This window comes from Symphalangus syndactylus, chromosome 17, assembly GCF_028878055.3.
Source record: "Symphalangus syndactylus isolate Jambi chromosome 17, NHGRI_mSymSyn1-v2.1_pri, whole genome shotgun sequence".
Lineage (NCBI taxonomy): Eukaryota > Metazoa > Chordata > Mammalia > Primates > Hylobatidae > Symphalangus > Symphalangus syndactylus.
In genome coordinates, this window is record NC_072439.2 from 56,333,226 (window position 1) to 56,355,222 (window position 21,997).

General features: G+C 38.3%; 1 protein-coding gene and 1 pseudogene across 1 annotated transcript in view; both read right to left on the minus strand.

The window, feature by feature from the left end:
* GPR149 (G protein-coupled receptor 149) overlaps nucleotides 1-21,997 on the minus strand; it is a 95,776-nt gene that overhangs the window by 13,391 nt on the left and 60,388 nt on the right. The gene's annotated exons all lie outside the window — the stretch shown is intronic.
* Nucleotides 4,158-21,720, minus strand: LOC129468241 (ATP-dependent RNA helicase DDX50-like; annotated as a pseudogene).

Below are 21,997 nucleotides of genomic sequence, written 5' to 3' on the forward strand. Positions count from 1 at the left end.
GAACTTCAGTAGGTAGCAAAAATGGCAAACGTGGGTTGGACTATAAAAGTATTGCAAAGGCAAAACTATTGAGGCTGTGGAGGGTAGTGGTGAAGTACTGCTGTGGAGTTGCATACATCTGAGTCACTATCTCTATAATCCTTACTTCTCTAAGCCTCAGTTGTCTCACTTGCAAAATATAAAGATTAAATGAGTTAATTCATGTGAAATGATTAGGGGAGTGCCTCATACATAGTAAGCGCTCCATAAATGTTAGTTATTATTGGAAGGTGAGTAAGAGAGGAATCCAAGATGTTTTTAAGCTTTCTAATCCTAGTGTCTAGTCCAGTAGTTGAGACTAGGAAGAGCTAGATAATAAAACATGATTCCTACAATCTTTATCTCTGAATTAGACAGCAGATTCCTCTGCAGTAGTTTATTCTTATAGTCTAAATAAACCAATTGAAAGCCAGACATTGCCAGAATGGATTAAAAACACAACTCAATTATATATTGTCTATAAGAAACTCATTTCAAATATAATAATATAAGCAGGTTGAAAGTAAAAAAAGAAGATCTATCATGCAAACATCAATCAAAGGAAAAACAAGAGTGGCTATATTAATATCAGATAAAATAGACTTCAGACCAAAGAAAGTTATCAGAGACAGGGAAAATTACTATATGATAATAAAGCGATCAATCCACTTAGAAGACACAGCAATCCTAAATATGTATAGAGCAAGCAACAGAACTGTTAAATATATAAAGCCAAACTGATAGAACTGAAAGGAGAAATAGTCAAATTTACAAATACAGTTGGAGACTTCAACCCCTCTCTCACAACAATTCATAGGATAACTAGAAAGGAAATCAGCAAGAGTGTAGAAGAGCACCATTAATCAATAAGATCTAATCAACATTTGTAGAAAATGTTATAGATAGAAAATTTTCATTTATAGGACACTCCATCCAACAGCAACAGAATACACATTATTTTCAAGTGCCCATGAACCATATACTGAGATAGACTATATCTAGGCCATAAAACAAACCCTAGGGAATTTAAAAGAAACGCAATTAAACAGTATGTTCTCTGACCACAACAGAAATAAGGTAGAAATAAATAGCAGAAAGATAGCAAGACAATCTCCAAGCTCTTGGAAACTAAAGTAAACACTTCCAAATCATCTAAGAGTTAAAAAGGGAGTCTTGAGGGAAATTAAAAAAAAAAAGTCAATGAAAATGAAAATATAACATATTGAAATTTGTGCTAGGGAAAATCTGAGAGAGAAATTTAAAGCACTAAATGCATACATTAGAAAAGAGTAATAGTCTTAAACCAATAGTCTAGCCTCCCACCTTGATAATCTAGAAAAAGAAGAGCAAAATAAACTGAAAGCAAATATAAAGGAGGAAAATAGATAAAAGCTGAAATCAATGACATTGAAAACAGAAAAACAAAGAGGAAATTAATGAAACAAAAAGTTATTTTTTTTTAACAGATCGATAAAATTGAAAAATCTCTAGCAGCAATGACAAAGAGAAGACACAGATTACCAGTATTAGGAATGAAACAGAATATCACTGCAGGCTCTGCAGCCATTGAAAGTATCATAAGGGAATACTACAAACACCTTTACACATTTAAATTTGACAACTTACATGAAATAGATCGATTCCTTGAAAAACACAAACTACTACAATGTGCCTAAGGCGAAGTAGATAATTTGAACAGCCCTGTAACTATTAAGATAAACTCATAGCTTAAAAACCTTCAAAAAGAAATCTCTCTGGGCTTATGTGTTTTCTCTGGAGAAATCTAGCAAATATTTAAGTAAGGATTAGTATAAATTCTGCACAATCTCTTACAGAAAATGTAAGATGAAGGAATACTTCTTGATTCATTTTATAAACCTAGTTTTACCCTAATAATAAAACTCTACAGACAGTACAAAAGATAAAACTATGGATTAGTATCATTCATGAATACAGATGCAAGCATCCTTAACAAATATTAGCAAACAGAATTCAGCAATCTATAAAAAGAATTATGTACAATGATTAAGCAGGGTTTCTTTCAGAAATTCAAGGCTGCATCAATATTTATTTATTTACTTATTTCAGATAGGGTTTTGCACTGTCACCCAGGCTGAGTGCAGTGCTATGCTCACAGCTCACTGTAGCCTCCACCTCTATCTGTACAAAAAATAAAAAAATTTAGCTAGGCATGGTGGTGTGTGCCTGTAATCCCAGCTACTGAGGAGGCTGAGGTGAGAGGATCACTTGAGCCTGGGGGTTTGAGGCTGCAGTGAGCCATAATCATGCCACTGCACTCAGCCTCAGTGACAGAGTGAAACCCTGTCTCAAAAATAAAAAAGAAAAGAAAAGGAAACAAAAATTGTACAGACCAGAAAGGAAGAAATGAAACTGCTGCAACTTGCAGATGACATGATTGATTTATGTAGAAAATCCCAAGGAATCAACAAAAAATCCTCAAGCAATGATTGAGGTCACCACAGGATATAAGATACATGTACAAAATCATTTGTACTTCTATGACTAGCAATGAACACTTGGACGTCAAAATAAAAAATGCAGTACCATTTACAATTGCTAAAAAGGTTAAAGATTTAGGTGTAAATCTTATGAAACATGTATAGGACTAATATACCGGAAACTACATGACACTTTAAAAAGTTGACAATCTGAATAAATGAAGAGACATATTGTGTCCATGGACTGGAAGACTTGACAGTAAAGATATCAATTCTGTAGAAATTGATCTATACATTTAATATAATTCCTATCAAAATCCCAGCAAAATATTTTTGCAGTTATAGACAAGATGATTCTAAAATTAAAATGAAAAGGTACATGAACCAGAATAGCTAAAATTATTTTGAAAAAATAAATACAGTTGATCTTTGGTATCTGTGGGGGATTGGTTCCAGGACCTCCTGTGGATGGCAAAATCTTCAGATGCTCAAGTCTCTTATATAAAATGGCATAATATGTGTATATAATCTGTGCACCTCCTCCCATATACTTTAAAATCATCTCTAGATTACTTATAATACCTAATATCATGTAAATGCCATGTCAATAGCTGTTTACTATATTGTTTAGGGAATATTGACAAGAAAAATGTCTGTATGTGTTTAGTACAGGCACAATTTTGTATCTGAATATTTTTGATCCAAAGTTGGCTGAATTCATATATAGGAACCCACAGATACAGAGAGTTGACTGTATAATGGGAGGAGTCAGGATATCTAATTTCAATATAGCTACAATAATCAAAATTGTGTTGTTGCTAGAGGGATAGAGACATAGAAAAATGAAGCAGAATAGAGAATCCAAATGTAGACTCACTCAAATATACCCAACTGACTTTTTACAAAGGTACAAAAACAATTCAATGGAGGAAAGTTAGCCTTTTCAATTAGCAGTGTTAGGGCAAATTAGACATCCACATGCAAAAAAAAAAAAAAAAAAAAAAAAAAAGCTACAACTGTTTCATAGTTTATTCAAAAATTAACTCACAATGAATCATAAATGTAAAATGTAAAACTAAAAATTTTATTTGAAAAACATTGGAGAAAATCTTTGAGATCTAAGGCTAGGAAGGAATTATTAGACTTGACACAAAAAGCATGATCCATAAAAGGATATTTGATAAACTGGACTTCATTAAATTAAAACTTGTTTTGTGGGAAAGCAAATTTTGATTCAGGGGGTCTATGGTTGAACCTGAGATTCTGCACTTACTAAAAGTTTTCAGATGATGCTGAAGCTGCTGGTGTAGGAACCATACTTTGAATAGCAAGAGACAGACAATCTGTTTGGCTCCTTACAGTCCTAAAATTACAGGGATAAATAATTTAATGGACAAATAAATTTTGCTATTTTATAGGGTTCACAATTTAGAGAAGTAGAGGAGATAATTTCAGTTGAAGGAATAATAGAAACCCCTCAAAATCCAATTTTATAGCTGCTTTAATAAAATGAGAAACAAAATCTTATCTTTTCAAATTATCTAATATTCTCATTTTTTTCTAAAAAGAGATAATAAAAGGAGGTTTTTTAATTCAAAGGTATAACTGAATAGATAGATTTGTTTACAACTGTTCTCGTGAAACACTTTTTAAAAAAAATACGACCAACTTCTTTGCAAATAGCAGACACATACCTCAACTATCATGAGCTAATTTTTGGTGGATAATGTACACAATTAGGCAGAAATAGGCAAGCTCACACTGGGAGATTAACTATCAAATATTCAGTCAAAACTCCATTTGTGGCCCCCACTTCTTGATCGAGTTCTATTCCCACTTCATCTTCTACCATCTTGTCGACTTCCTGAGTGACTCCCTTGTCAACTCTGTCTACCTGATAGGCCACCAGATGGACCATCTGAGCAGCCTGACCTGCCCGACCAGCCACTTGACCAGCCATTCCTCTGTTGGGGATTAGAAGATTTGTTTCCATCATAATATTCTTCAATTTCAGGTAATTTGGCTGGCACTGAGAGTATCCAGTTGAAATCATGCCACTCTGCCTGTAATCTTTCTGATTCAGTTGTAGGAATATCAAAGCAAACACCCATATTTCCTTTCAGGAGGCATGTACTGGTAATCTGAGACACTGCATTACTACTTAGCTTTCTGTCAAGTTCATTCCAGGCACAGGTGACATCCTGTATTTCCTCTAGGCATTCCAGAGTCATGGTCATCAGAGGCGATCAAAGATCGTGGTTCAAAACTTGATGCACCAGAAATGTGGGCTAAAGTTGCAGCCAATGCATCCACTGCCCCTTTCTCTTCTATCAGTCTCTGAGCTGATGGTCAGAGAAAATCAACAGCAGCATAAGAAACAGAAGTCAGAAACCTGATGGTATCCATGCTTTTAGATTTAACTAAATCCGTTGTAGAAGGAACACCTACACATTTAAAAGTAATTCCTGCTTTTTGTTCCACATATCTTAGTTGACCTCTTTCTCGTGGTTGATAAAAACATATACAAATCCCTGTCCAGCTCTACCTGTGCATACAGAGCGATGGATACAGGCCTCAACATCCTGAGGAGGAGAATGTTGAGTCACCAGGTCTACTTCAGGAATGTGCAAACTATGGGCAGCCACGTTGGTTGCCACCAAAACTTTAAAACTATCTTCTCTGAAGCCTTTTAGTGTAATTTCTCTTTGTGACTGTATAATGTCCCCATGTAAATACTGGGCATTCTGTTTTATGTGTGGATTCATGGCCATTTCAGTTACATTCTTCTTGGTCTCACAGAAAATACTAGCCCTCCATTTAGACCCACCGTAGACTTGAAGGACATCTCCAATAACTTCTGGCCTCTGAGACCAATGACACTGAATGGCCAAGTGTTCCACAGTAGTTGCAGCCTTTTGAGTCATTTTTTCCAACAAGGTCAACCTGTTCATATCTGGATTTTATGTATTTTTTTGCAACTTTTATACCCACTGTGGGCAAGTTGCAGAAAAAAGTAAAGTCTCAGGATGGTCTTCAGATTCAGTTTTGTAGGATTTGTGAATCATATCTTCAACTTGTTCATCAAAATCTAAATCTAACGTTTGATCCACTTCATCAAGCACAACATGGCACAGTTTAGAAAGATCCAATCAGCCACTCTGCAGATGATCTTTGATATGACCAGGGGTTCCAACCAAGATGTCAATACCATTTCGCATATGATTAATTTGGCTTTGATATGGTGTTCTACCATAAAAACACACGATGCTGAGTTTCCTAGTTTTGTCTTTGAAGTCTTTGGCTACCTGGTTTGCCAGTTCCCTTGCTGGAGCCAAAACAAGTACATTTGGTGAGCAGCTTTTTAAAAATTGTTTCTTGATTTCTTTGGAGTCTTTCAATCGAGGGGATGGCAAAAAAGAATGTCTTTCCTGTTCCTGTCCATGCTCAAGCTATTAAGTCTTTTCCTTCATATACAGGACAAGGTCCTAACTTGAATAGGAAAGAGATATGTTACCCTTTGACCTTTCAGAAGCTTTACAGTCTCTTCAGAAATATGGAAATAGGAGAAGGCTCCTTCTTTCTGTTCACGTTGAGGTCTCCTCTAGTTTATTATCACTTGATTTATGAGTAGAACTATCTAAGGATGATACTTGCTTTGATTTTTTTTTTCATATTCATCAATATTTCCATTTGGTAGATCTTTTCTTCCTATGAGATTTAGAGAATTTATCTGAAAGTCTACTAAATCCTTCTTCAGTGTCTCCATTTAGCTTCTCTTTCATTTTAGTTTTTTTTTTTTTTTTGGACTTGGGAGCATCCAGGTCATCTATCACAACATTTTCTCTTGTTTTTGATTTCTCATCCGGGTCATAATGGTGCCTTGACTTCCTTCTGCCACTCCAGCACTGTGTAATGTGTTTTCAACTTATCTTGTTTAAATCTTCATAACAACCCTATAAGGGAAGTACAGGTCTATAATCCCTTATCCGAAATTATGATACCCATAGAGCTCTTAGTGATAAGGTCAGGGGGTAGATTCTGCTTTCTAAGCTATACAAAATAAATCTCATTCTTTTATTGAATGTCAGCCTTCAAATATTGCCACCTTAGCCTTTTCAGCTGATTTCTTTTTTGCAGGTCAAATGTCTCCAGTAAAAATTTTACCTGTACATTTTCCAGCACCCTGTGATCCTCTGAGTGTTTCAGGATTTTTTTTTTTTTTCCTTTTCCTTTGTTTTTTGGAGGGCATTGGGGTGGGAGGAGGAAAGACGCTACAACTCCTCTACAGGCTCCTTGAAGGCAGGGACCATCTTACTTAGTTTAAGCCCCTTGGTGCTCAGCAAAGAGTATGGTACAAATTAGGGTCAATAAATACCTTTTGCCTCTCCTTCTTCTGGCTCTCAGACTCCTCCAAGGATGTTTCCAGCTCCATAATGTTGCCCCAAGGAGTTTCCCAGGCACTACTGGCCACCACCACCTCCCTCCATGCACAGTGGCCACAACTACCTATGGGCAGTGACAGCGTGGAAGGAAGCTGGGCCTAATGCTTTATTCAAATCACACTGATATTGAAAATGATGAACCATTCTGATGAAAAACGATCAAGTTTCTGCATGAAAGCTCATTTTACATTGATTTTATGGCCAAAACATAAGCTTCTGAAATGAATATATCATGATACTTCAGTTACTTTATTTATTTGTTTAGAGTTGGAGTCTTACTCTGTCGCCCAGGCTGGAGTGCAGTGGCGTGATGTTGGCTCACTGCAACCTCTGCCTCCTGGGTTCAAGCGGTTCTCCTGCCTCAGCCTCCTGTGTAGCTGGGATTACAGGTGCGTGCCACCAGGCCCAGCTAATTTTGGTAATTTTAATAGGGATGGGGTTTCACCATGCTGGTCAGGCTGTTCTCAAACTCCTGACCTCATGATCCACCCGCCTTGGCCTCCCAAAGTGCTGGGATTACAGGTGTGAGCCACCGTGCCCGACCACTTCATTTCTTATTATTGAAATTTGTATTCTAATATTTTCAATTCATACTTTTTAGCCCTGTGTGAATCCGTGTGTACAATCATCACAGTCTGCAAGAAATCCTTAGGGAGTTTTGGATTTAAGTGTGTTGTTGCTCTTGGGATTATTAGACAGGGTTTTCCATTCTCTGTTCTAATAGAAATGAAACCTCTAGTTTTATCTCTTAAAATGGCATTTCAAATCAGATATGATATATATCCAAATTTATTTCCATTTATCTATTTTATCCACTTCATTTATTATTATTGAAATTTGTATTCTAATATTTTCAATTCATACTTTTTAGCCCTGTGTGAATCCGTGTGTACAATCATCACAGTCTGCAAGAAATCCTTAGGGAGTTTTGGATTTAAGTGTGTTATTGCTCTTGGGATTATTAGACAGGGTTTTCCATTCTCTATTCTAATAGAAATGAAACCTCTAGTTTTACCTCTTAAAATGGCATTTCAAATCAGATATGATATGTATCCAAATTTATTTCCATTTATCTATTTATCCATTATTTCTGTTTTTCTAACAAAATAAAAGAGGATAAACTAGCTTGAAAGAAAGCATACACTGATTCTAATTTAACAAGAAAATAAAATTTCACCAGGAAGAAATGAATCCTAAGAAATGAAATAATTTTTTATATCCTAATGATAAGCACTCATTCAATTGGACGTTAGGAATATCCTACAAAAAATGTTTGCAAGAAAAAAATTTCTCATACCTAATTAACCAGAATTAGGTCCGAAATGATATATTTTCATTTGTAAGACAGTTTCAAAGGATAAATACAATGTTTTTGTAAGGTTGCTATACTCCAGAAAAGGTGTTAAAGTTTACATTGATGTTATACATGTAAGTATGGAAGACAAGAATACTTTTGTCAAACATCATACTGGGATACAAAGAGCATCAAACTAAAAAGCAAATTTAAAGAGGCAAATAGAGTAGGCAGTGTCCTAGGGTAGAGGAGGCTAGTGACAGTGAATAAGAGTAAATGAGCACTTGGGACCTTATTGGTGTGATGAAATGTTCTAAAACTGATTTATGGTGATGTCTGTACAAGTTGGTAAACTTACTAGAAATCATTGCATTGTTCACTTGAAGTGGATGACTTATGGGCTATGTTAGTCCATTTTCATGCTGCTATGAAGACATACCTGAGACTGGATAATTTATAAAGAAAAGAGTTTTAATTAACTCACAGTTCTGCATGGCAAGGGAGGCCTCAGGAAACTTATGGCAGAAGGCACGTGAAACAGGGACGTCTTACATGGCAGCAGGAAAGAGAAATGAGTGAGAGCAAGGGAAATGCCAGATGCTTATAACATCATCAGATCTTGTGAGAACTCACTCATGATCATGAGAACAGTATGGGGGAAACCACCCACATGATTCAATTACCTCCACCTGGTCCCTCCCTTGACACACGGGTATTATGGGGATTATAATTCAAGGTGAGATTTGGGTGGGGGCAAATAATCAAATTATATCACAGGCTATGTAAAATATTCCTCAATGAAGTATTCTTAAGAAAAGAGCATTTTGGCCAGGCATGGTGCCTCATGTCTCCAATCCCAGCACTTTGGGAGGTTGAGGCAGGCAGATCACTTAAGGCCAGGAGTTTGAGACCAGCCTGGCCAATATGGAGAAACATCAATCTACAAAAATCACAAAAAAATTAGCCAGGTATGGTGGCATATGCTTCTAATCCCAGCAATTTGGCAGGCTGACGCACGAGAATAGTTTGAACCCTGGAGGCTGAGGTTGCAGTGAGCACCACTGCACTCCAGCCATGGTGACAGAGCAAGACTCGGTCTCAAAAAAAAAAAAAAAAAAGAGCATTTTACTGACATTCAGGAGACCGTGAAAGACAGCACTTGTTCTGCCACTAAATAGTTGTATAACCCTGAACAAGTGGTGTATTAATTTAAGATCTTTGTTTCATTATCTATAAAGAAGATGGGAGGATGGAGCCAAGATGGCTGAATAGGAACAGCTCCAGTCTAGAGCTCCTAGCATGAGCAACGCAGAAGACAGGTGATTTCTGCATTTCCAACTGAGGTACCGGGTTCAGCTCACTGGGGAGTGTCGGAAAGTGGGTGCAGGACAGTGAGCCAAAGCAGGGTGAGGCATCGCCTCACCCGGAAAGCACAAGGGGTTGGGGAATTCCCTTTCCTACTCAAAGAAAGGGGTGACAGATGGCACCTGGAAATCGGGTCACTCCCACACTAATACTGCACTTTGCCAATGGTCTTAGCAAACAGCACACTAGGAGATTCTATCCTGCGCCTGGATCAGAGGGTCCTATGCCCAAGGAGCCTTGCTCATTGCTAGCACAGCAGGCTGAGATCAAACTTCGAGGCAGCAGTGAGGCTGGGGGAGGGGCGCCCACCATTGCCAAGGCTTGAGTAGCTAAAAAAAGTGGCTGGGAAGCTTGAACTGGGTGGAGCCCACCTCAACTCAAGGAGGCCTGCCTGCCTCTGTAGACTCCACCACTGGGGGCAGGGAATAGCCAAACAAAAGGCAGCAGAATCCTCTGCAGACTTATATATCCCTTTCTGACAGCTTTGAAGAGAGTAGTGGTTCTCCCAGCACACAGCTGGAAATCTGAGAATGGACAGACTGTCTCCTCAAGTGGGTCCCTGACCCCCGAGTAGCATAACTGGGAGGTACCCCCTAGTACAGGCAGACTGACACCTCACATGGGCAGGTACTCCTCTGAGACAAAACTTCCAGAGGAACAATCACACAGCAACCTTTGCTGCTCACCAATATCTGCTGTTCTGTAGCCTCTGCTGCTGATACCCAGGCAAACAGGGTCTGGAGTGGACCTCCAGCAAACTCCAACAGACCTGCAGCTGAGGGTCCTGACTGTTAGAAGGAAAACTGACAAACAGAAAGGACATCCACACCAAAACCCCATCTGTATGTCACCATCATCAAAGACCAAAGTTAGATAAAACCACAAACAGGGGGAAAAAACAGAGCAGAAAAACTGGAAACTCTAAAAATCAGAGCACCTCTCCTCCTCCAACGGAACACAGCTCCTCAGCAGCAACGGAACAAAGCTGGATGGAGAATGACTTTGACAAGTTGAGAGAAGAAGGCTTCAGACGATCAAACTACTCCGAGCTAAAGGAGGAAGTTTGAACCCATGGAAAAGAAGTTAAAAGCCTTGAAAAAAAATTAGATGAATGGATAACTAGAATAACCAATGCAGAGAAGTCCTTAAAGGACCTGATGGAGCTGAAAACCCAGGCACAAGAACTACATGATGAATGCACAAGCCTCAGTAGCCGATTCGATCAACTGGAAGAAAGGGTATCGTGATGGAAGATCAAATGCATGAAATGAAGCGAGAAGAGAAGTTTAGAGAAAAAAGAATAAAAAGAAATGAACAAAGCCTCCAAGAAATATGGGACTATGTGAAAAGACCAAATCTACATCTGATTGGTGTTCCTGAAAGTGACGGGGAGAATGGAAACAAGTTGGAAAACACTCTGCAGGATATTATCCAGGAGAATTTCCCCAATCTAGCAAGGCAGCCAACATTCAAATTCAGGAAATACAGAGAATGCCACAAAGATACTCCTTGAGAAGAGTAACTCCAAGATACATAATTGTCAGATTCACCAAAGTTGAAATGAAGGAAAAAATGTTAAGGGCAGCCAGAGAGAAAGGTCGGGTTACCCACAAAGGGAAGCCCATCAGACTAACAGCTGATCTCTTGGCAGAAACTCTACAGCCCAGAAGAGAGTGGGGGCCAATATTCAACATTCTTAAAGAAAAGAATTTTCAACCCAGAATTTCATATGCAGCCAAACTAAGCTTCATAAATGAAGGAGAAATAAAATCCTTTACAGACAAGCAAATGCTGAGAGATTTTGTCACCACCAGGCCTGCCTTACAAGAGCTCCTGAAGGAAGCACTAAACATGGAAATGAACAACCAGTACCAGCCACTGCAAAAACATGCCAAATTGTAAAGACCATCGAGGCTAGGAAGAAACTGCATCAACTAACGAGCAAAATAACCAGCTAACATCATAATGACAGGATCAAATTCACACATAACAATATTAACCTTAAATGTAAATGGGCTAAATGCTCCAATTAAAAGACATAGACTGGCAAATTGGATAAACAGTCAACACCCATCAGTGTGCTGGATTCAGGAGACCCATCTCACGTGCAGAGACACACATAGGCTCAAAATAAAGGGATGGAGGAAGATCTACCAAGGAAATGGAAAACAAAAAAAGGCGGGGGTTGCAATCCTAGTCTCTGATAAAACAGACTTTAAACCAACAAAGATCAAAAGAGACAAAGAAGGCCATTACATAATGGTAAAGTGATCGATTCAACAAGAAGAGCTAACTATCCTAAATATATATGCACCCAATACAGGAGCACCCAGATTCATAAAGCAAGTCCTTAGAGACCTACAAAGAGACTTAGACTCCCACACAATAATAATGGGAGACTTTAACACCCCACTCTCAACATTAGACAGATCAATGAGACAGAAAGTTAACAAGGATATCCAGGAATTGAACTCAGCTCTGCACCAAGCGGACCTAATAGACATCTACAGAACTCTCCACCCCAAATCAACAGAATATGCATTCTTCTCAGCACCACACTGCACTTATTCCAAAACTGACCACGTAGTTGGAAGTAAAGCACTCCTCAGCAAATGTAAAAGAACAGAAATTATAACAAACTGTCTCTCAGACCACAGTGCAATCAAACTAGAACTCAGGGTGAAGAAACTCACTCAAAACCACTCAACTACATGGAAACTGAACAATCTGCTCCTGAATGACTACTGGGTACATAACGAAATGAAGGCAGAAATAAAGATGTTCTTTGAAACCAGTGAGAACAAAGACACAACATACCAGAATTTCTGGGACACATTTAAAGCAGTGTGTAGAGGGAAATTTATAACACTAAATGCCCACAAAAGAAAGCAGGAAAGATCTAAGTGATCAAGTGGGCTTCATCCCTGGGATGCAAGGCTGGTTCAACATACTCAAATCAATAAACATAATCCAGCATATAAACAGAACCAAAGACAAAAACCATATGATTATCTCAATAGATGCAGAAAAGGCTTTGACAAAATTCAACAGCCCTTCATGCTACAAACTCTCAATAAATTAGGTATTGATGGGACGTATCTCAAAATAATAAGAGCTATCTATGACAAACCCACAGCCAATATCATGCTGAATGGGCAAAAACTGGAAGCATTCCCTCTGAAAACTGGCACAAGACAGGGATGCCCTCTCTCACCACTCCTATTCAACATAGTGTTGGAAGTTCTGGCCAGGGCAATCAGGCAGGAGAAGGAAATAAAGGGTATTCAATTAGGAAAAGAGGAAGTCAAATTGCCCCTGTTTGCTGATGACATGATTGTATATCTAGAAAACTGCATCATCTCAGCCCAAATTCTCCTTAAGCTGATAGGCAACTTCAGCAAAGTCTCAGGATACAAAATCAATGTGCAAAAATCACAAGCATTCTTATACACCAATAACAGACAGAGAGCCAAATCATGAGTGAACTCCCATTCACAATTGCTTCAAAGTGAATAAAATACCCAGGAATCCAACTTACTAGGGACATGAAGGACCTCTTCAAGGAGAACTACAAACCACTGCTCAATGAAATAAAAGAGGATACAAACAAATGGAAGAACATTCCATGCTCATGGGTAGGAAGAATCAATATCGTGAAAATGGCCATACTGCTCAAGGTAATGTATAGATTCAATGCTATCCCCATCAAGCTACCAAAGACTTTTGTCACAGAATTGGAAATAACTACTTTAAAGTTCATATGGAAGCAAAAAAGAGCCCACAATGCCAAGTCAATCCTAAGCCAAAAGAACAAAGCCGGAGGCATCACGCTACCTGACTTCAAACTATACTACAAGGCCACAGTAACCGAAACAGCATGGGAGTGGTACCAAAACAGAGATATAGACCAATGGAACAGAACAGAGCCCTCAGAAATAATGCCACGTATCTACAACCATCTGATCTTTGACAAACCTGACAAAAACAAGAAATGGGGAAAGGATTCTCTATTTAATAAACGGTGCTGGGAACACTGGCTAGCCATATGTAGAAAGCTGAAACTGGAGCCCTTCCTTACACCTTATACAAAAATTAATTCAAGATGGATTAAAGACTTAAATGTTAGACCTAATACCATAAAACCCTAGAAGAAAACCTAGGCAATACCATTCAGGACATAGGCATGGGCAAGATCTTCATGTCTAAAACACCAAAAACAATGGCAATAAAAGCCAAAATTGACAAATGGGATCTAATTAAACTAAAGAGCTTCTGCACAGCAAAAGAAACTACCATCAGAGTGAAGAGGCAACCTACAGAATGGGAGAAAATTTTTGCAATCTACTCATCTGACAAAGGGCTAATATCCAGAATCTACAATGAACTCAAACAAATTTACAAGAAAAAAACAAATAACCCAATCAAAAAGACACAGCCAAAAAACACATAAAAAAATGCTCATCATCACTAGCCATCAGAGAAATGCAAATCAAAACCACAATGAGGTACCATCTTACAACAGTTAGAATGGCGATCATTAAAAAGTCAGGAAACAACAGGTGCTGGAGAGGATGTGGAGAAATAGGAACACTTTTACACTGTTGGTGAAACTGTAAACTAGTTCAACCATTGTGGAAGTCAGTGTGGCGATTCCTCAGGGATCTAGAACTAGAAATACCACTTGGCCCAGCAATCCCATTACTGGGTATATACCCAAAGGATTATAAATCATGTTGCTATAAAGACACATGCACATGTATGTTTATTGCAGCACTATTCACAATAGCAAAGACTTGGAACCAACCCAAATGTCCAACAATGATAGACTGGATTAAGAAAATGTGGCACATATACACCACAGAATACTATGCAGTCATAAAAATTGATGTGTTCATGTCCTTTGTAGGGACATGGATAAAGTTGGAAACCATCATTCTCAGCAAACTATCGTAAGGACAAAAAACCAAACACCGCATGTTCTCACTCATAGGTGGGAATGGAACAATGAGAACACTTGGACACAGGAAGGGAAACATCACACACCGGGGCCTGTTGTGGGGTGGGGGGAGGGGGAAGGGATAGCATTAGGAGATATACCTAATGCTAAATGATGAGTTAATGGGTGCAGCACACCAATATGTCACATGTAAACATATGTAACTAACCTGCACGTTGTGCACATGTACCCTAAAACTTAAAGCATAATAAAAAAATAAAATTAAAAAAAAGAAAGAAGTTGGGCTAAATAAACCCCATAGTATCTCTTATCTCTTCCTATTCCAATATTCTATGGCTAGTTTGGCAAAGTAGCCTCAATGAAAGCACTTTTTTTCCTTGAAAAATATCTAAGTATAAAAGCTCTTCTGAAAAACATTAAAATCACAAAACCTTCTTTAAAAATTTCCCCAAAGAAATTATGGATCCAAGATACTTCAAAAGAAACTTTATTTATCAATAAAGCATTGTTGAGGGAATATTTTTATCCTTCCAAAATATATGAAATCAAAGCCACTATGCAGCCTACAATGAAAATGTCTGAGGTGGGAAGATATAACAAGAAGGAAAAGAAAGCAGATTATAAACCAATGTTAATGAGTTTCATAGACCTTTATGAACTAGAAAGAAACCTGTAAGGATGATTTAATGATGCTCATACACTTCTAATTTATACCCTCTTTCAATAGGAAACACTTACTAAGCTCAAATACAGGTAAGAGACCATGTAAAATCCTGTAGATATGGGCATATACAGATATGTGCATGTCTTATATATTTGCATGTGCATGTTTGTGTATATAATGTATAGTTAACTCTTTTCTGGTGATAGAAATAATATATTACTGCTTCATTTTGCTATTGAAATATATCTAAAGAACATGCACCAAGAAGTGCCTTAGGTTATAGAAAATTAAGGATGACTTCTATATGACTATAATGTTAATCATTTTAACCCTTGTGAAAAAAATCATTTAACTCCCTAGAGCCTATATGGGTAGTATGCATTATTTAAATCAATGGAATTTTCGGCCGGGCGCGGTGGCTCACGCTTGTAATCCCAGCACTTTGGGAGGCCGAGGCGGGCGGATCACGAGGTCAGGAGATCGAGACCATGGTGAAACCCCGTCTCTACTAAAAATACAAAAAATTAGCCGGGCGTGGTGGCGGGCGCCTGTAGTCCCAGCTACTCAGAGAGGCTGAGGCAGGAGAATGGCGTGAACCTGGGAGGCGGAGCTTGCAGTGAGCCGAGATCGCGCCACCGCACTCCAGCCTGGGTGACAGAGCGAGACTCCGTCTCAAAAAAAAAAAAAAAAAAAAAAAAAAAAAAATCAATGGAATTTTCTTCTCAGTTTTCTTTTTGTGCAAAATAAGGGACATTCTTTAGAAAATTCTGTGATACTTCTTATCTAGAAAATAATTTGATAAGTTTAATATTTATGCCTTAAAAACATAACATATGGCATTATACCCTGGTAGTTCGTATTCTTGCCAGTGAAGCTAAGCTGGGAATTAATTACATTTCCCATATGTCTCTTACTTGTATCCCTGCAGATTGAAGTTGGCCAAGAAAGGAAATTACATGCTATTTGGAAGGTGGAAAAAGCAGTGGCCATAATCATTTGAAAATCTTCTCATAGGCAGAATCAGAGACAGACAGAATAAAGGGTACGAGACAGGGGCCAGCTTGTCATCACTCCCTTCTGCTCCACATCTAGCTTTTCTTGACTGCTGGTATTGTTGACCAACAGAGCCTCCAATCCATCCCAGATGCTTGGCTATTGGCCCACAGAGGTCATAGTTATTCAGAGGCAACAGCTTTTCATAGACCTCTCCACAGATTTTCCCTTTGTGGTCCTACTTTGTTGGCTAGACATACTTGGTTTCTCAAGCTGACTGAGTGGTAACTCTGTCTCTGATCCTCAAAGTTCTCTTCAAGTCCTCTTCTTCTCCAGCTTTCTCCACAATTCTAAACGAAGTATCTTATCCCATAACACCCATAGTATTTTTGCTCCTTGGACTAAACCTTAATAGACACAAATTCCTAATCAATGGAAGAGAAAACCTATCTAAAATAATGATGAAAAATATGATGATTTTAATTAATTCAAAAACCCCAAAACATTTATGGATGAAGGTGGTGGAAGGTAGTCCAATCACAGAATCTCTCTCATCCAGTAAAATGAAGAAAGACAACAGTCATAGATTCACTAGGAGCAACCAAACAAGAAAAGGGTCCAGTCTCATGCAAAAGCTTCTAAGAGTGGTGGCCACCAAACAGAAACAAAACATTCGTCCGCTTCTGTAAGCAGTTGCCCAGAAAGAAGACGATTTGAAAAAATCTGAGAATTCTGGCTATGAATGAATTCCATTTTGGTAAGAGATGGTTTAAAGTAATGATTCTCAAAATGAGGGCTGCAAGCAGTTTCAGGGGGTCTGTGGTCAAAACCCATCTTACAAACAGTTTCAGGGAGTCTGTATGGCCAAAGCTATTTTAATGACTATACTAAGGTTTTATTTATCATTTTCACCATGTTAACATTTTTACTGAAGGTACTAAAGCAATGGTGGGTAAAACTGCTGGCAAGTTTAACAAGAATCAAGGCTGTGGCACCACATTTTCTTGGTAGCCACTGTATATCTAATCACTGCACATATGGAGTAAAAAGTAAATCAACAATTTCACTTAAGAATGTCCTTGATGAAGGTGTGTATTACGATTATCCCCATTTTACAGATGAGAAAATTGAGATGCACAGATGTTAAGTATCTTTTTCAAGGTCAAACAGCCAATAAGTGCTAGAACTGGAATTCCAATCTGGGCAGTATGGCACTAGAAAAAAATAGATACTACAATTCGATTTATTCATTTGCTATATTTTTATTGAGTACTTAATATGAGGCAGATACTACTCCAAGGACTGGAGATACAAAATGATTATCCATCTGTCCATCCAAACATCCATTCATTATTCTCTCTGCATATGTGCATAGAGACCTATGGTAATTTCTGGGTAGTATAATTTTAGGTTAGCTGCCTCTCTCTTCTTGGTAGTTTTCTGTACTGCTTGAATTTTACAAATAATGAGCATATGCTATTTTTATTAAAAACAATAAAGTAATTATTCTTAAGACAAAACTGAACAGAATTAATTTCTCTTTTGAAGAAAATGCAAAGTAAAATTTCAAGTCTTAAAGGAGTATGAAAAGATTGCTCTGTTCTTTCTTCCACTTTTAAGTATTCTTTCTTCCCACTACTTACATAGCAACAGAATATAGTATATGGAAAATTCTTTTCTAAAACTGATTTAGAAGACAAAGTCTCCAAAATCTTCCCATCCCACACAGCACATACTAAAGCAATTCTTTTTAAAATACATTATTACAAAGATTCTTTAGAAAAAATTAACTGAAAATTCTAGTGGTATTATTGAATCTCAAATAAAAAGAATGCTAATGATGAAGTTATACATAGAACATCACTCATATGCACACTTTTCAGAAATTAGACACTTGCCTTCAGAGGAAATGAGTTCTGTGAAACTGAAAATGGCATATTCAACTAGTCTTCTTATTCCTGGGGAGAGAATAGCATACACATTTTAACAACATCAGGAATACATAAAAGTACGTGTCCTAATAAAATCTAGATGTTTCTTTGTAACCTGATTGATAGCGCTTTTTCAATTGATAGAATTACTAAGATATTTACATTTAAATTTTTTCTCAGTTTTGGTTTTAATTCACATTCATTATTTATATAGTGGATAGGACAATCATATGCACTAATGTATATTTTAATTTTACAGGGTGAAAATTTGTGATGCTCCAAAGCTTTTGTCTTCACAAATTTGGACCAGTACGGGGTGCTTTTTTTCTTTTCTCTACCAAAACTTGTTAGGGTTTCAGAATAAATTGGCCATCCTAATGTGGAAGTCTAGGAATCTGGGTATCCAGCTTCTTAGAACCAATAATTTCCTTTATTATAAAAGTATTCGAGGAATATTAAATGCACTGATTGAGCCTATTTGTTCTTCCAGGGTCCAGACCTCTAATCTTTATTCTTTAGACATGTTGTTTACAAATGCCAGTCTTAGATTGGTGCTGAACTGACCACATACAAATACAAGCAGAGCTTATTAAAAAGATACATTTATAGTCTCTACTTTGAGAGATTTTAATTTAGTAGTTTAGAATTGGAAGCCAAAATTTATATTTGTGAAGAGTTCTCTAGATGATTTTCATATATAGCCAGATCTGAGAACTACTGACTTAGAATATCCTAAAAAAGGCGGGTGGATCATGAGGTCAGGAGATTGAGACCATCCTGGCTAACACGGTGAAACCCCGTCTCTACTAAAAATACAAAAAATTAGCCAGGCATGGTTGTGGGCACCTGTAGTCCCAGCTACTTGGGAGGCTGAGGCAGGAGAATGGCATGAACCCAGGAGGCAGAGCTTGCAGTGAGCCGAGATCATACCACTGCACTCCAGCCTGGGTGACAGAGCAAGACTCTGTCTCAAAAAAAAAAAAAAAAAAAAAAATGATGACAGAGCTGTGATGTCATATGGAGCAAACACTTTCTTGGTTAATTTACTGTCACCCCAAAAAAGGACATGGAGAAATATCTTGCTAGATTTCCATATCCTCCTGTTTCCCAAGTTTTAGTCAGAATTACAACTAAAAGAAGCTAATAAGCATTTTTGTTATCTGAAACACTTAAAAACTATTAAAAATATCAAAACTTCAGGGGGAAGAAACATTTATCATGAAGCTAATGAAGCTTAAGTTCCACAACCAATCACATGCATGGGCCACTCTGAATGCTGATTATTGTTGAAAGTGGCAGTGCCCTGAGTGAAGAGTGGAAGCCAGGTTGCAATCAAAATGCATTCTTTGTAAGTGTATCTGGGAAACGGCCTAAAGAGATCTCAGACAATGTGTGTCTGAATCTCCAAGGCACCAATACACTTATTTTTTTTAATTGTAAATAAGTATTCATTTTTGTATCTAATTTTGTATTCCTGATTTGCATACTTTTTCTTACAGTTGTCTTTCCCAAACAAACACTATTCAAGTCCTATGTAACCTGGATCCACCCATGTATCAATGGTCAATATTAAGGATTCAATGCAGAAATATCAGGGCTATTTAGAGATATTCCATTGGAAAAAGATTACATGTGAGATCACTTGATAATACACATTAGCAGATAATCTTTGAAGAATCCTCTAAGAAGGATTTGGGTAGAGGGTGCAAAGGTCTTGTAGAAAGAAAGAGCATGGCATATTCAAAGAAATAAAATTAATAGGTTAGAAACTGAAGCAAATAGTTCAAGGGGAGGTTGAGGAGAGATGAAACCACAGGAACCAATCACTTAAGCCACATTAAGGAGTTTTAACCTTGTCCTTAAGGGGAAAGGAACTACCAAAGTGTTCTAAGCATAAAATTGACAGGAGAAAAATTATATATTTGCAAATTTATTCTGGGCTGTGATGTGTAGATCAGAGGGTTATCTTAGTCCACTTTTGCTACTATAACAAAATACTGCAAACTGAGTAATTTACAAATTATTCAGTCTTGAATAATTGGCCTCCTGGTTCTGGAGGCTAGGAAGTTCAAGATCAAGGTTCCAGCATTAGTGTCTGGTGAAGGGTGCTCTCTGCTTCCAAGATGCTGTCCCATTGCTGCAGCCTCCAGAAGGACAAACACTGTGTCCTCTCATAGCAAAAATGACAGGCAAAAGGGTGCTCTCTTCAACCTTGAGCCCATTTATAAGGATGCTAATCCTGATAGTGACAGGAGACAGACAAATTCCTTAGGCAGACAGGTACAAGTCCCCAGTGAAATCCAACCTTCAAGCCAAGGACAGTCTAAAATCTGAAAACCAAACTGCCAATTCTGGATAGAGTCCATGACAGGAGTGAGAAATTCCATCCCTGTCTTGCCCAGTTTCTCTTGATTGGTTCCTTCTGAATGATGCCTTTTCAATCCAAAGGTGCTTTTTCCAAGACCACCCATGGACAAATCAGCCTGCGTTCCCCTATTTTAAGCCCATAAAAACCCCAGACTCAGCCTCACAGATGACAACCCACTTTTGGGTCCCCTTCCCACTGAGAGCTTTCTTTCTGTGGCTCAATAAAACTCTACTCTGCCTTACTCACTCTCCAGTGTTCATGTACCTTATTCCTCTTGGTTGCAGGACAAGAACCTGGAACTCACTGAAATGCAGGTGTGGAAGCCATGCTGAGCTGTGGGCAGCAGGAATAAAAGAGCTGTAACTCTCTCTCCCTCTCATGGAACAATGGGAGAAAAGAAGTGAAGCTGCTGGGCACCACTCCCTCCTACTCACCAAGGTATGGGAGTGAAGAGGTGAAGCCACTGGGTGTCACTCTCTCCTGCTTGCTGAACTATGGGAGTAAAAAAGCTGCAACAATCCCATTCATGAGGGCAGAACCCACAGATCTAATCACCTTTCAAAAGTCATACTTCTTAATACTACTGCATTGGCCATTAAGTTACAACATGAGTTTTGGAGAAGACATCATGATTTAAACCATAGCATTCCACTCTTGGATCCTCAAAATTCATGTTTTTCTCACATAGAAAATACACCATTCCATCCCAATAGCCCCCAAAAGTCTTGTTTCAGAATCAACTTTAAAGTCTCAGTCCGAAGTCTTATCTAAATATCATCTAAATCAGATATGAGTGAGACTCAAGGTATAAATAATCTCAGGCAAATTACTCTCTAGCTATGAGCCTGTGAAATCAAACAAATTATCTACTTCCAAAATACAATGGTGAGATAGGCATGACACAGACATTTTCATCTCAAAACGGAGAAATAGGCAAGAAGAAAGAAGTAATACATTTGTAAGTACAAAACCTAAAAGGAAAACAACGTTGAATATCAAGGCTTAAGAATAATCTTCTTCAGCTCTATCTCCTGTCTTATAGACATACTGAGACTGAAATTGGGCTCCAAAGGCCCTGGGGTATCCCACCCCCATGGCTTTGCTGGGTGCTGCTCATGCAGCAGTTCTCACCAGTTGGAGTCAGGTGCCTGCAAGCTGGGATTGCAGTCTGGCAGTTCTAGAGTTCTGGAGTTTCTGGGCAGCCTTACTCCCACAGCTTCATGAGACATTGACTAAGTAGAGGCTCTGTGGTGGCCCCACCTTCACAGATCTGCTAGGCATTGCCCTGGTGGGGACTTTTTGCTGTGGCCCCACCCCACGACTCTGCTAGGCATTGCTCTCCTGGAGACTCTCTGCTGCCACCCTGCTCCTGAGGCATTTCTTTGCCTGACCCCCTGAGACTCTCTGAGTCATCCTTTGAAATCTAGGTGGAGGTAGCAATGCCTCCACAGCTTGTGTACTTTGCATGCTTGCAATCTTAGCACCACTTCAATGATGAATATTGAT